The following is a 14,827-nucleotide window of genomic DNA, read 5'->3' on the forward strand; positions in this document are numbered from 1 at the left end:
TAAATATGGTAAATTCTTAAATTTTCTCTCTCTCTCTCTCTCTCTCTCTCTCTCTCTCTCTCTCTCTCTCTGTCTCTGTCTGTCTCTCTCTCTCTCTCTCTCTCTCTCTCTCTCTCTCTCTCTCTCTCTCTCTCTCTCTCTGCCATCCTGTTCTCTCTCACACATTAATTATCCTAAAACAGCAATTTGTGTAAAAAGCCATCAGAGTCGAACGCTGTGCTGGATAATCCAAACACTGGATGCTTCTTATCGTGAGTACAGCAGTGTGACACTGTGAATGAGTTGCTAGTATGTGTCCCTGAACTGTTCACAGATTTCAAAAAAACACAAAATGAGCCACTCAGTGTCTGTCTGACTCACTTCTGATGCAAACTGATGTAACCGGCATTTTCATTATGTCTGCTAAAAAAAGGTCAGGCTGCAGTCATGCAAAAAGAGTGAAAGCCTTCATAAACCAGTTACTGAATTAAATACAATATACTATATACAGTGTGTATACTATATACAGTATTTATTAATTTATTTTAATTAATTTATTAATTTCTATTAATTTATTTTATACATTTTAAACATATAAAATTTATTATTTATATTTACTAATTTTAATATACAGTGGATTGGATACACATTGATTATATAGGATTTAACCCTTTTTATTTAAAAAAATGCATTTATTAAAATAAATAAATGCATTTTTACCTGCAACATTATTTAGACATTTTAATAAGCCTAAAGTGGGTAAACAGATACTCAGGTCTGACGTATCTAGGGCATCGTTCCCTAACACTCCTGCATTTTATCTGTCACAGATAACCAACATTTTCACACACACAGGTATAGAGATGAGATTTTATTTTTTTTTTTTTTCATTTTGAAAAACAATTTTATTCAAAGTCCATGATCTGCCCTGTAAAGGATAGATTTTTTTTTCTGTGACCCTGAAAATACTCATTACTCAAAATAAGAACTTGTAATTTACATCCAAATATATCCTTTCAGCCCTTGAACACTCTTTTTTTCAGCCTTCCATCAACAATGCGATCCGAAAGGTCAAACTTGTTCATTGTCATCTGTTTTGCAATAAAGCTACACAATGTTTATTGCCCACTCATTTTCAGTTGAAGCACATTATACTTTCCATAGTCAAGTATTGCACTTTGTCACAGTGTTTTGCATTCAAGTATTTAGCCCCTTGATCTTTTAAACATTTTGTAGTGTTATAACCTAGAATTGAAATGGGCTTAAATTGAATTATCTGTCATTTCATCTGTGTGCAATAAAAGGTTAGCATGATCTCATCAAACAGCATCATGAAGACCAAGGGGTTATTAAAAGATATTTCCTGAAAAGTATCGACTATGATTAGGCTTTGAATTCCACTTGGAGCACCTGTGTGAGATTCAGCATACATGATGAGACTAAAATGTTTTGGTAGAATCCCAACATTACTCATCACTCTAACAACACTATTCCTGCAGTGAAGCATGGTGGTGGTGGTAGCAGCATGTTATGTACTGTAGATGGTTTTCATGAGCAGGGACTGCGACACAACTCAGGGTTGAGGACAAAATAAATTGAGAAGAAACCCTGTTCAAGTCTGGGCTGGGGATTAAAAAAATCAACAGCACAGCTCACAACCAAGACCCTGACAGTGTTAGAATGGCAGTCAAATTCTAAACCTCAATTTGATCAAGGATCTCAAAAATTAAAAGTTTGCAAATGGAGCTTGAGTTATTTAAGAATAATGGGTAAAATATAGATGATAGTGCGAAATACTAAGGTAAATACTAATGCAAACAACTGTGTCTCATGGCTTGTGACCCATGAAAAGCAGAGATTCTAAGCATTTTGTATGATCTTGACACTGAAAAATCGCTATTCATAGGGGGCATTAAATGTGTTGTTGAGAGTATGGCTGAAGACATACGCAAATCATGGGTATCATGTTTGACCTTTCACACTGCTTGTACTTTACCTGGGGTTAACAATTAACCCTGAGTATCCATAATCTGACCCTCTTATTTCTATATTTGTGCTATCAGCAACCATGATTGGATAAATACAGCACTTGACCGGATTAAATAACAGCTTGTCACATCAATGAGAGAAAAATCTCTGTGGCTGTTTTAAGCCTCCTAAAAAGTGTAAAGGCTAGAGAACAAAGTGAAATAAAAGTTAAGAGTTAAGAAATGAGAGATGAAACAAAACTTAACCTTTTAAATTATGGTTTATATAATAGGTGGTGTTCCTGATTGGGTGTAACATTTTAACACTACACTACCTTTATACTGTACACGGTTGAAACCACAATACGGGGTTAATGCCGAAAAACAATGCTAACCCTGCTTAAGAGCAGGGTTAAATGAACTACATTAAAGGTGGGGTCTCTGATTTTTGAAAGCCAATGTTGACATTTGAAATCACCAAAACAAACACGCCCCTAACCCAGATGGGTCCCACCCCTGTATTCATAGCTCCGCCCACACATACATACACAACCCAGGCAACTACTGGAAAGAAATGTGTCTTTATCATAGCTAAAGGGAAGAACAATACAATTGCAGATAAACAAACAAGCAAAAATGACACACAAGCATAATCATGCAAAGGACAAAGGCATATATTAGTTCTGTGTAACAAAGCAAAATCAACGTTACTCACCTATCGAGAAGGAAAAAAGCGCCTCGGCGTCTTAAGTAAAGTCGGCCGCATATTCACAGATTGGAGTTTCTCGAGTCAATAACTTCTGAGCTAAACGCTGTTACTACACAAAACGCTCCTCTCTACATTACTACGATAGAAAAGAGGTATTATTTGTGTAGTATTGACTCGGGAATCTCCAATCTGTAAATATGCGGCCAACTTCCCGCTCCTTCAGTTCTCTCTAGTGTTGGAAAGCTGATCCTATATTAACACGGGTCCTAAGGTACCAAAGGATTTTAACCCGGGGCTAAGTGCAGCATGAGCAGCACTAATATATGCACAGGAAATAACATATACACAAATTGGAGATTTTTACGTGTGTAGAATTAAGATCAAAAAAGAATCCTCTGGTCTATTAAAAAAGCTTTAAACTATTTGTTTTGTTCGCATGACCACATCAATATTTAACTCACACTTTGGGGACTTTGTGAGAAAATAACACCACGGCAGATGCAAATATGTAAATAGCCTGAAAGTTTCACTCCATTTTGTTGGACTCTAGAGTGGTAAATATTTAATTACATTTGTTAATGTTGCATGAAATGTTTCAATTATTTATCCGGTCTTTAATCAGTGCCCTGTCCCAGCCTGTCTCTTGTTGCCTCTTCAATTAATACTGCTTTAGTAAGGCAAACCATCATTATTTAGTAATTAGGTTTTTGGATGGCAGGATGTGGCTAATTCTGTGGTGTGTGAATGGGCGAGACCTAAAGACCAAATTGTGGATAAAATGTATGTAGGTGAAAATAACAGGCAAAAATATATATCTTTTGATTTATTCATGCATAATATTAGCTGGTATTAAGAGAAATCTAATGTTTATCAAAAAATAATTAAATAAATAAAACATTTTACCCCAATGTTTGCTATGTTTGCACAGAACTTCTGCACTAACTAATCACTCTACTGTGCCTTAGACAATGCTTATTAACTGTGATGAGAAATCTATCATGAGTTCTCATTACTGGCATAATAAGGATGATAAAGATGTGTTATATACACACTCTTTTCCTCCGAAACACCAGACAGTGTAAATAGAAAAGTACAAACCGATCACAACACCAAGCTTACACCAAGTCCTGTCATCTATCTGGTGTGTGTGATTTGCACTTTGATTGAATGTGTGTGTATCTGTCTACTTCTAATTTTCCTTACTTTTAAATAATTCACTTTGTTTACACATAATAACTGCTGATGGTCGATCAAATCTAGGAAGCAGTCTTGATTTCCTGACATGAAAGAGTAAGTTGACTCTACGATCCGAGTGAGAAAGAAAATCACCAGCAGTCTCACTTCTCCGTTCCATTCCGTCTGTTTTTTTCTTGAGGTTTTTTTTGCGCTTGGTTCCTCAGAAATTTAAAATAAAAGTCTTTTTTTATAAATGTCACAATTACTGGACCACATCCTAGTTTAATATAATATACATTTAAAATCCTTTACAAAGGTAAATAAATGTACATTTGTTCTGTAGTTAATTATAGCTTCCCAGGTTAATAAATAAAGGATGTACCCTTGAAGTTGCCTTTCTATTATCGATGCAATGTCTCCCCGTGCCTCGGGGGTTTCCTCCGGGTACTCCGGTTTCCTTCCCCGGTCCAAAGACATGAAATGGTAGTTTGATTGGCATCTCTGGAAAAATTGTCCGTAGTGTGTGATTGTGTGAGTGAATGAGAGTGTGTGTGCCCTGCGATGGGTTGGCACTCCATCCAGGGTGTATCCTGCCTCGATGCCCGATGACGCCTGAGATACGCACAGGCTCCCCGTGACCTGAGGAGTTCGGATAAGCGGTAGAAAATGAATGAATGAATGAATGTCAATGTCATTGAATGTGTCCATTTGTTTTAGGTATTTATTTCTTCTTGGTCAGGGTGTTTAATCCAGGGACACTGAGTGCAAGGCAGTGATATGGCTTTTGTGGTGTGGGAAACAAATTTCCGCACACACTGACACTTAGTGGTAATTTGAGGTTGGCAATTGATCTGTTGGTAGTTATTCAGATGGTGGGAGGAAACTAGAGGATCAGGAGGTGCATAACATGGAGATGCTAAACTCACTGCCTTAACCCAAGCTCAAGATTGAACCTTGAACCTTGTAGCTGTGTTTTGGGAATACAATCCATTGTGCCCCTTTCCAGAAATGTATTAATTAATTGGCCGATCTATTTATTTATTTATTTATTTATTTATTTATTTATTTATTTATTTATTTATTTATTTATTTAAAAACTGCTATGATGAAGGAGTACAAGGCAATTCTTATAAAGTCTCTTAAAAATACGTCTGTCTTTTTTTGTATTTCTGGAATACAGAAATGAAGGAAAAATTTGTTTTAAATTTTTTCTCTCTCTCTCTCTCTCTCTCTCTCTCTCTCTCTCTCTCTCTCTCTCTCTCTCTCCCCCCAGCTCTCTCTCTACCTCCCTCTCTCTCAATCCCCCTCCCTCCCCTCTATCTATCTCTCTCTCTCTCTCTCTCTCTCTCTCTCTCTCTCTCTCTCTCTCTTTCCGAGTCACTCGCCGTGCACTTTCCAACTGATTCAAAACCCAAATCACATTTGTTGGGAAAGCAGCAGCTAATTTGCAGAGTTTGCTCGGAGAGTGTGAAGTAGAAAAAAATAGGAGAGAGAGAAAAGTAAAAGAACTGCAGTCTTAGAAGAAGACAGATAATGTGAGTGAAGTTGGCAATAAATACACACAATAGACTAAACCGTAAACTATATACTATGCAACATAAACAAAGCAGTAAACCCTAAAGCTCAGTTACAAAGTAGTATTTGGTGAATGTGTTGCTGCTAATCGTCCTGCTCAGGCTGTTAGACTCCTGAACACAACAGTCTGTGGGCCATTTCATTTCATTTCATTTCATTTTACTGTGCTTGCTCTAGTTCTATTCTACTCACTGGAACTTTACAAGCATAACGTTTAGCAAATTCACATGCATGCGTCTGTACATTTTGATTTTGTGCACTCACTGGTGACTTTAATAAGATCGCCTTTAGCATTCTCATTAATGCAGTTATCCAATCAGTCAATTATGTGACATCAGTGCAATGAATACGATCATGCAGATGAAGGTCAGTGAGACCTCAGAATTGGGAAAAACCTAGTTTTTGACTTTGTGTTTCGGCAAAGCCACGACCCACCCGGAGCCATGCAGGGACGCACCTCGCACATGTTAAAAAGTCTGCACCTTTTCAGCACACCACATGTTGTGGACATCAAGAAGGCACATGGCTGCGAAGCGCACACGGCTGGTGGCCGACGATTGCATCCGTGCAGCAGAAGCCAGGGGAATATAAAAGGGCACGGCAGACACAGAGAGGTGAGCAAAGTTTCCTGGCAACATATGCTGACTTCTGCTCCAGTCTACTGCAGAAGCCGAGGACAAAAGAGAGGACTATGCTCCACAGACACGACACGCCCCATGGAGCTCCCTGGGACCTGAATGTCGCTGCTCAGCCCTGCTCAGTGGCCTCCTTGTCAGAAAGTGATGACAGCATCACAAATAATAAATAAATAAATAAATAAATAAATAAATAAATAAATAAATAAAATAGTTTTTCCTATCTCAGCCTCCTGCATGTCTGTGTCCAGCACCACTACAGCTACATGTTGACCGTATCATGGTCATCGGTGTCAAAATCTGCTGAATCGAATATCTTCACATGCAACAGTATTTAGAGTGTACAGTACTGTATTCTAAATGAGCAGAAGTGAGTGAAAGCTTTGGAGGTGGAACAATAAACGTCAGAGGAGGACAGCCGAACCGGTTTGAGCTGAAAGGAAGTCTTCATTCAAAAAAACCTCAACAGTGATGAGAAGATAATGATCACAAAACCTTGTGGTGAACCTTGAGGTGGATGAGGGACAACAGAAAAACAACTACACTAGGATGCTCTGCTGATAGACAAGAAAAAGCATCAGAGATGACACTGGGCACAAGTCCACCAAAGAACAAAGCTAAAGTCTGGAAAAATATAATCTTCATCTGTTTAATAGAAGCCGTCAAAAAATAGTCAAAGAACCGTATCCCACACTATCAACCATGGGATGGTTAGACTAACTGAGATCACATTTTATGAAGCTACAGTACAGTACAGTGAATGGATGGTGAGTGTATCTGTTTTAACTTCATAAAAATGTGATCTACTGTACAGAATATCAAGAGTGAATGAATGAATGAATGAATGAATGAATGAATGAATGAATGAATGAAGCTTATTTAAATATCTTAAATGAAGAAATAACAAATAACCTTTTACCATTTGTCTTATTCTACTTTTTCAAATGTGATTTCTTGATGCATGTATTAATAATGGTATATCTTACTGTATATCATACCATGTTCTTACTAATTGGTTTCTTCTAGGTTCCAAACTCCCCAAAAAAGAAGGTGTTATGTGGATTGGTTATTGCCCCTAAATGTAAGTGTGTGTAAATGTCTAAGTCTATGGTGTCCTGCTGTCCAAGATGAATTCCTACTCAGATACACCAAGACCGTGACCAAAATGAAGTATTTATGGAATATGAGTGTATGAAAGATGAAACATGATTCATAACAAATACTGTTTGTTACTTTTTTTTTTAATTCTACCATAAAATAAAAGTTCCTACCATTTTATTTAAACCATAAAAACAGTTATTTTCTTAACTGTTTCTCGCTTTATAATTTCTCTTTTTCTGGTAATAAAAACTAATACATAAACATCCACTGTATCTACTTTTTTATAGAACCGTTTATTTATTTATTTGTTTGTTTGTTTGTTTGTTTGTTTGTTTCATTTTAATAAAAAAGAAATTCTATCCCTACATGTTCACTCTACCCCACACCAAACAGCATGAAAACAAATATTAGGGTGATTGATTTATGATTTATGGATTAAAATGATTTATGGATTAAAAGATTATAGTTATGCCTACCATCACAAAATCCAGATAACTTAATTGGCAGATAACTACGTTAGCCAGATGCTACTCCTAGCTCATGGTGGAAATGGCATCAAAGAGTTAATTACCAAGCTAATCACAGGGGCGTCTGCGGGGATTAGAATCCCTGACTGCAAATGAATCTCTAAATGAAAAACCCAATACCAAGTGAATGAAAAGAAATCACACTGCACTGTGCAATTAAACAAAACAAAACATCTACCATCTTATAAAATCTGGTAAACAAACCGGGCAAAATTTAAGCAAACAACTGGTTCTGCATTGTTTTGATAACCTGCTCAGTGTTCATAGTGATCCTCCTGGTTCTGGATTTCCTGAACATATCCTTGAAATTAATACATGCACAGGAGGATGACGCTGTACAAGGACGATGTCGCTGTACAAAAAAAACCTGCTGTAAAATTCTGAAAACTGAATATTCTTGATGTCGAGAAGTACATTGTCAAAAACGCTACAGTTCATATGTTCCACATTACATACAATACAAAAAGCATTATTCAAGAAACTGAAATATTGAAAATTGCATCCTCGAACAAATAGGTGATGACGTTTAATGTTCCTTGAAATAGGCATTGTTGAAAGTGTGTGTGTGTGTGTGTGTGTGTGTGTCTGTGTCTGTGTGTGAATTGATGCTAAAGTGAAGCTAATAGAAACCATAGAGCAGAGAAGGATCCATATGCCTTATTTAGGCAATGGTCGCACTCAAACAGTACGATCTGTAAATGCTTTCTTGAAGAAAGCACTGATTTTACTGTGACTAGATTTGGCTAAGTAACTAATGACTATATGCCTGAAGACAAGCTACAGTATAACTACTTTTATATAGGTATTGTGATGGCTAGATGACTGGATCAGAGCATCTCTATACTTTAACATTGGGTCTTGTGGGGTTTTCCTGGTATGCAGTGGTTAGTACAGGTTAATACTGATCCATGGAAGGGTAACTGTTGAACAGGGTGACAGGGTCATTGAAAGTGCCTATAATGGGCATGTGAGCACCAGAACTACACCATGGAGCAATGGGAGAAGGTGGGATGGTCTGATGAATCCTATTCTTTTTTTACATTATATGGATGAGTGTGTGTGTGTGTGTGTGTGTGTGTGTGTGTGTGTGTGTGTGTGTGTGTGTGTGTGTGTGTGTGTGTGTGTGTGTGTGTGTGTGTGTGTGTGTGTGTTGCTGAAGAGATGAATAGAGATGAAACCAGGATGAACTACTAGAAGATGGACAGTATTCTGCTGTGAAGCCTTGGGTTCTGGCATTCATGTAGATGTTACTCCCCTGTACACCACTTTAATGGCAACAGTTCTCCCCAAAGTCAACGCCTTCTTCAAGCATCATAATGGAAAAAAACTGGAATGACAAAGAGTTTGAGTTGTTGACTTGGCCTCTAAATTCCCAAATTTAAAAAAGTATTTTAATAAATATTTTCCTCTGCCTGGCATTTTCTGATAAATATGATTTCTCTTACACACACATTACGTTATGAAGGGATTTGCACACACAAACACACACATGCAAAGATGGAGTTCATACTGAGGTCTGCATCACAGTGATTACTTAAACGATTTAATCAGTAATCTGCAGGCATGGTGAAAAGCCAGCATGAGTTATGTAAGGTACACCTTCCTTACCTACTCCCAAACTATCAACATTTCCTATCTGGCCTTCAATTTGCACTCACACGTTTGCACACCATTGCCTACATTTCAATTTCATAATGTCTTGTTTCTATTCATCTCTTCGTCCCTTTTTCCACTTCATCGAAGATGGAAAATTAGACAAAACATAATTGTTTTCCTGATGACTAAAAACAGAATTACAATATAAGACAAACATTTAAATGGCTGTCTGTGAATAAAAAAGTGATGAAATGTAAGAAAAAGAGGTGAAAAAAAAGAACAGGAAAAAACAGCAGCAAAACAAAGAACAAAAGAATAAAGGGACCAGTAAAAAGAATGGAATGTCCTCATGACATGTGATTTATGCTTCAGAGAAAGGCCTGTTCCAGTAATTATGCACTTACAGTACAGCAGTACATTTCTTCGGAAGTTTAACGATGCAGTAACAAAAGGTTTTGTATGATGTTGAAAGATTTGTTCAAATTGAATTTCTTATTGTATCCTTTAATATACGTTTTTGTAAACATTCAGAGATTTACATTTGCTTAGCAACTGAGAGTTAAGAGCCCCGATCAAGGGCCCCAGTGTAGCAGCTTGGTATCAGTGTGATATGAACAGACAACCTTTTGATCGTTAGTTTAATGTACTATCCACAGTTTCTATATGTATTTGTGGGAAAAAGTAATCAGACACTTGTTTTGGTCATTTATTATATTTCCAGTGCATACAGTGCACGTATAAATATGGACACGACAAATAATCAACATTAGTACTTTATTAAAAGAACATTTGAATTTTTTTTTTTTTTAGAAAAATTACAACTTAAAGCTGTGTGCAGTAGCTCAGATTTTGCTGCATGTGTGTGTGTGTGTGTGTGTGTGTGTGTGTGTGTGTGTGTGTGTGTGTGTGTGTGTGTGTGTGTGTGTGTGTGTGTGTGTGTGTGTGTGTGTGTGTGTGTGTGTGTGTGTGTGTGTGTGTGTGTGTGTGTGTGGTTGAGGGGGCAAATCCTCTTGCAACATTTTGTGAAGCTCTCCAAGGTTATGAAAAGTCCTCTAGGCCTTGCAATTTTGAAATCATCTATAAATATTCAAAGGATTCAAGTCAGGAGATGGTCAGACTAGGCCAAGCAAACCATTCTTGAGTTATTCTTAAATTACTTAAGTCTGTCTTCTTCCCATATTCATTTTCTTGTCCAATGAAATAAAATTCTTCTTTAATAATACATCCCAGTACATCATGATTCCTTCCATGATGTGTAAGGCCCGGGATCATTTGCAAAAAAGCAGCAACATACTGTACCAAAATCCTTCTTCCTCCAGTCCTCACTGTGGGTGTCGTGACCTTGGGATCATACACACATGCGTTGTTTCTTTAAACATGACAAGACACTATTTCCAATAAACTATTTTTGTTCAATCTATACTCTTTTATCTTTTATAACTCTTTTATAATGCTTTTAAATGTCCAAGTATGTGCATAGTTTTGAGCAAAGAAGGCTGGGTGTCAGGATCCAGCCTGGACTTTGGCCATCTGAGTTTGTTTATGCTCTGTGTCATGTGTCTGCCCCAAACTTGTCTCTTCCTCCCCGCGTCTGCACACGTGTTCCTAACGGGTATAATTGTTTTGTATTTACCTACCTATTACTTATGAACGCAATCCGTACTCTGCAAATGATCCAAAATGCAACTGCACGGCTTGTTTTCAACCTGGCAAAGTTCTCGCATACCACCCCGCTGCTGCGATCCCTCCTCTGGCTTCCGGTAGCTGCACGCATCAGATTCAAAACCCTGATGCGGGCGTACAAAAAGACAAAAATGGACCAAATCCCTCTTTCCTCAAAGCCCTCAACACTCCTCACACTGCAGCCCGCACCCTCCGATCTACCAGCACTGCTCGACTGGTTCCACCATCTCTCAGGGTAAGAGGCAAGTATACTACAAGACTCTTCTCTGTTCTGGCACCAAGGTGGTGGAACGAACTTCCCCTAGGGGTCCGGACAACTGAGTCACTGGCTATTTTCAAGCGGCGGTTGAAGACCTACATATTCAAAAAACACTTCAACTAGCACTTCTTTCCTTATCTTTTGCATTAAAAAAACACACACACAACCTTTGTCAATTTTTCATTGTAACTTTGAACAAATGTTTTAAACTCATGGTATCTTAAGTATGTAACCTAGTGAACCAGCATTAATGTATCCAATGTTAGAGATTTAAGCACTTATGTACGTCGCTCTGGATTAGGGCGCCTGCCAAATGCTGTTAATGTAAATGTAAATATATTTAAACGTGCCGCGTTGCCTATGGCGGCGCAGAATCCTCTTCTTTTGTCTTGTCTAGTCTGTGTTTCTTTTATTTAATAAATCAGATTATCCCCGTGTCACTGACATGGGATGTAGATTAGGAATGAAAAATCCAGTGCTAATTGTTCTCTATGCAACTGTTGTTCCTGCTGCTTTCAAGTTATCCTGCAGCTCTTTTTAAGTGACTTCTCTCTTGTTTTCCTCATCGTTGGTCCGAGAGCTAGGACAAAGTGGATGCAAGTGCTGATCTATTTACAAGATGTAAAAGGAATGAGCAAAATGTGATACATAAAATTATTAGTTAAACATTAAGACTAGGAACAAGACTATGGAAGAGGGACAACAAACATGATGAGCACTGAAACACCAAAACTAAAACAGTGAAATCAGTGAAATCCAGGAACTTCAAAAATGGGACAATTTATTAAACAAACAACTGGCGAGTAAAGAAAGTTGAAATGGAAGCACCATTACCAACAATAAACAGAATCTCAAATGATGCACAAGGTTGCCCTCTGGTGGTCTGGGGGTGGTCCATAGTGTGGATTGTCCATAGTGAATGCAACAAGCACTTTGTGAAATCTTCTACAATGGTGTATTAGATGTGTTTTCATGTACTTTCCACTATATGATTGAACCAACAGTCGTGAAAAAAGATGCCTAAGGTTGTTGGACCTAGCTTTATCTTTTGTGTGCTTTTAAATAATTTTGTCAAAAACTTTGTGGAAGCTCCTTCACCTCAATTGTTCTTTATTGCATGAAATCTTCTCAACCAATAATGATGTCTTTAATAAAGACACAAGGTGATTTACTTTTTCTAATTTTCACCTATAGGAGGTTGTGTGAGGGCAGTTGCATTGGAACATTGTGTTGTGATTCCAGTACCCTATTGAACTGGGGCCCGCACTTTTTATGAAGGTAAAGTTAGAGAGCTTTTTTAGCCAATGACGACATTAGGTTCCACAACATGCGTTTACCATGAGTGACAGGGGAATGTTGTGGGCCACAGAAGTGGTGAGGTGCCCTGCTGTACATAATAGTACCAAAGTACCAAAAAAATATATGTTGATTAAAACTACTCAGTAACGGGGAGCCTGTGCCTATCTCAGCATCATCTGGGCATCAAGGCAGGATACACCCTGGACGGAGTGCCAACCCATCGCAGGGCACACACACACTCTCAGTCACTCACACACTCATACACAATTTTTCCAGAGATGCCGATCAACCTACCATGCATGTCTTTGGACCGGGGGAGGAAACCGGAGTACCCAGAGGAAACCCCCGAGGCACGGGGAGAACATGCAAACTCCACACACACAAGGCGGAGGCGGGAATCGAACCCCCAACCCTGGAGGTGTGAGGCAAACGTGCTAACCACTAAGCCACCTTGATTAAAATTGTGTTATCATAAACAATCACTCAGATTTGTACTGCAGTAAATCTGCCCAGTATGAAAATCACCTGAGTTGTTGTTAAGCTCCGAACCCAGCCAAACGAAATCTGTGTACTTTCCTAGCTTTTTCACAAGAATTTAGCTTTCTCTAGCTCTGATTTGTCTAATGGCATCTAGGGGTTATATGTCTCTGGTCATTTCTTCATGAAGGCATGAACATATCAGACAACATTCATAGGTTCTATTAAAGAGATGAAGTGTAAACATAGATATTATCACTTTTAGCATAATCTAAACTATACAAAACATACTGTACAGTATTTCATCTAAAAATACTATATAGGTGAATAACACCTTTAAATTGTAAGTAATACTAATTTGAAAGCATGGAAATATCCTACATCAGGTTTTGTGGCAAATATAATATCATATGCTTAGTAGAATAAAAACAACTCTAGCATTGCCAAGGAAAATTTACATGTAGACTAAGCACAGAATTTCTACTGAATAGGCCACCTGCGGAGTCATTTCACTAGAAAACTGGGTTCTATTGCACCATGTAATGAAAAGAACACTTTTAGAGTTGTAATATGCAGCCAATAGCCAAGCTAATAAAATAAATCTGTCATTTTTATCCAAAAGTAGATATGGTGCTTGGCAGTTATATATAATTGGCGTTATATGTCATGAATATACGCAAAATAACCCATGAGATTTATATGAAGGAAAAAAATCTCTGAAGTTTATGAAGCACATTTATTTACATTCTCTCTCTCTCTCATTTTCTACCGCTTATCCGAACTTATCCGGACAATTTTCCAGAGATGCCAATCAACCTACCATGCATGTCTTTGGACCGGGGGAGGAAACCGGAGTACCCGGAGGAAAGGGGAGAACATGCAAACTCCACACACACACACACAAGGCAGGGGCAGGAATCAAACCCCGACACTGGAGGTGTGAGGCGAATGTGCTAACCACTAAGCCACCAGCCCCCCCCCCCCCCACCCCCCCCCTCCCCCTCCCGAGCTTCTTTTTATCCTTTGGTAATTCCAAATTCTATGATACTTGCATAGAACAGGTGGCATAGAAAATAAGCCCCCCATTCTATACAAGTAGAAGCCTTTATTATCGCCACATATACATTACAGCACAGTGGAATTCTTTTCTTCACATACCCCAACTGTAGTTGGGGTCAGAGTGCAGGGGCGGCTATGATAATAAAAATAATAAAAGTTCCAAAATGCAAGGCAATGTTAAAGTGTTTACAGAGGGAATGTTCAGGCGATCAGCAAACAGGATAATCATAGATATGCCAAGGCACAAAACCAGTTGGCAAATGCAGGTCAAACAACCCCAACAGCCCTTTAGACCTCAGTTCAGCTGTTTATTCGTACATTTTTTTAGCCACTTGCTGTTTTGATGAGCCATATTGTGGCTTTGAAATACTGCTGATTGTGTCTCTTCCTGACTCTTTATTATGATTCCATTGATTAATAGCCTTACTGGCTCTGGCGATACCTCTGGCCTACTGTACTCCATCACACTGTGAGCAGTGTGTCAGCAGTGCTCGGGATCTTCCTCCAGCATCCAAAAAAAAATTCCATTATGCATCTTAAAGTCACTGAAGTAATGGTGCGAACAAACTGGTTGATCATACTTGGCCCAAATCTCATCAGAGAATGATGTTGTTGGCCAGCACCAGCAGTAAGCCTGAGGCATGTACTTTAAAAGAAAAATGAAAAGCTATACCACACGCCGTCCTTGTTACAAACAACCTCCAAGGACTCCTCTACACTTAAAAAAAGTACACATACCCAGAGACATAGCGAGCAATTTGCTTACACGGCATTTTAAAAAGCAA

Source organism: Tachysurus fulvidraco, chromosome 25, assembly GCF_022655615.1.
Source record: "Tachysurus fulvidraco isolate hzauxx_2018 chromosome 25, HZAU_PFXX_2.0, whole genome shotgun sequence".
In the NCBI taxonomy this organism is placed as follows: Eukaryota; Metazoa; Chordata; class Actinopteri; order Siluriformes; family Bagridae; genus Tachysurus; species Tachysurus fulvidraco.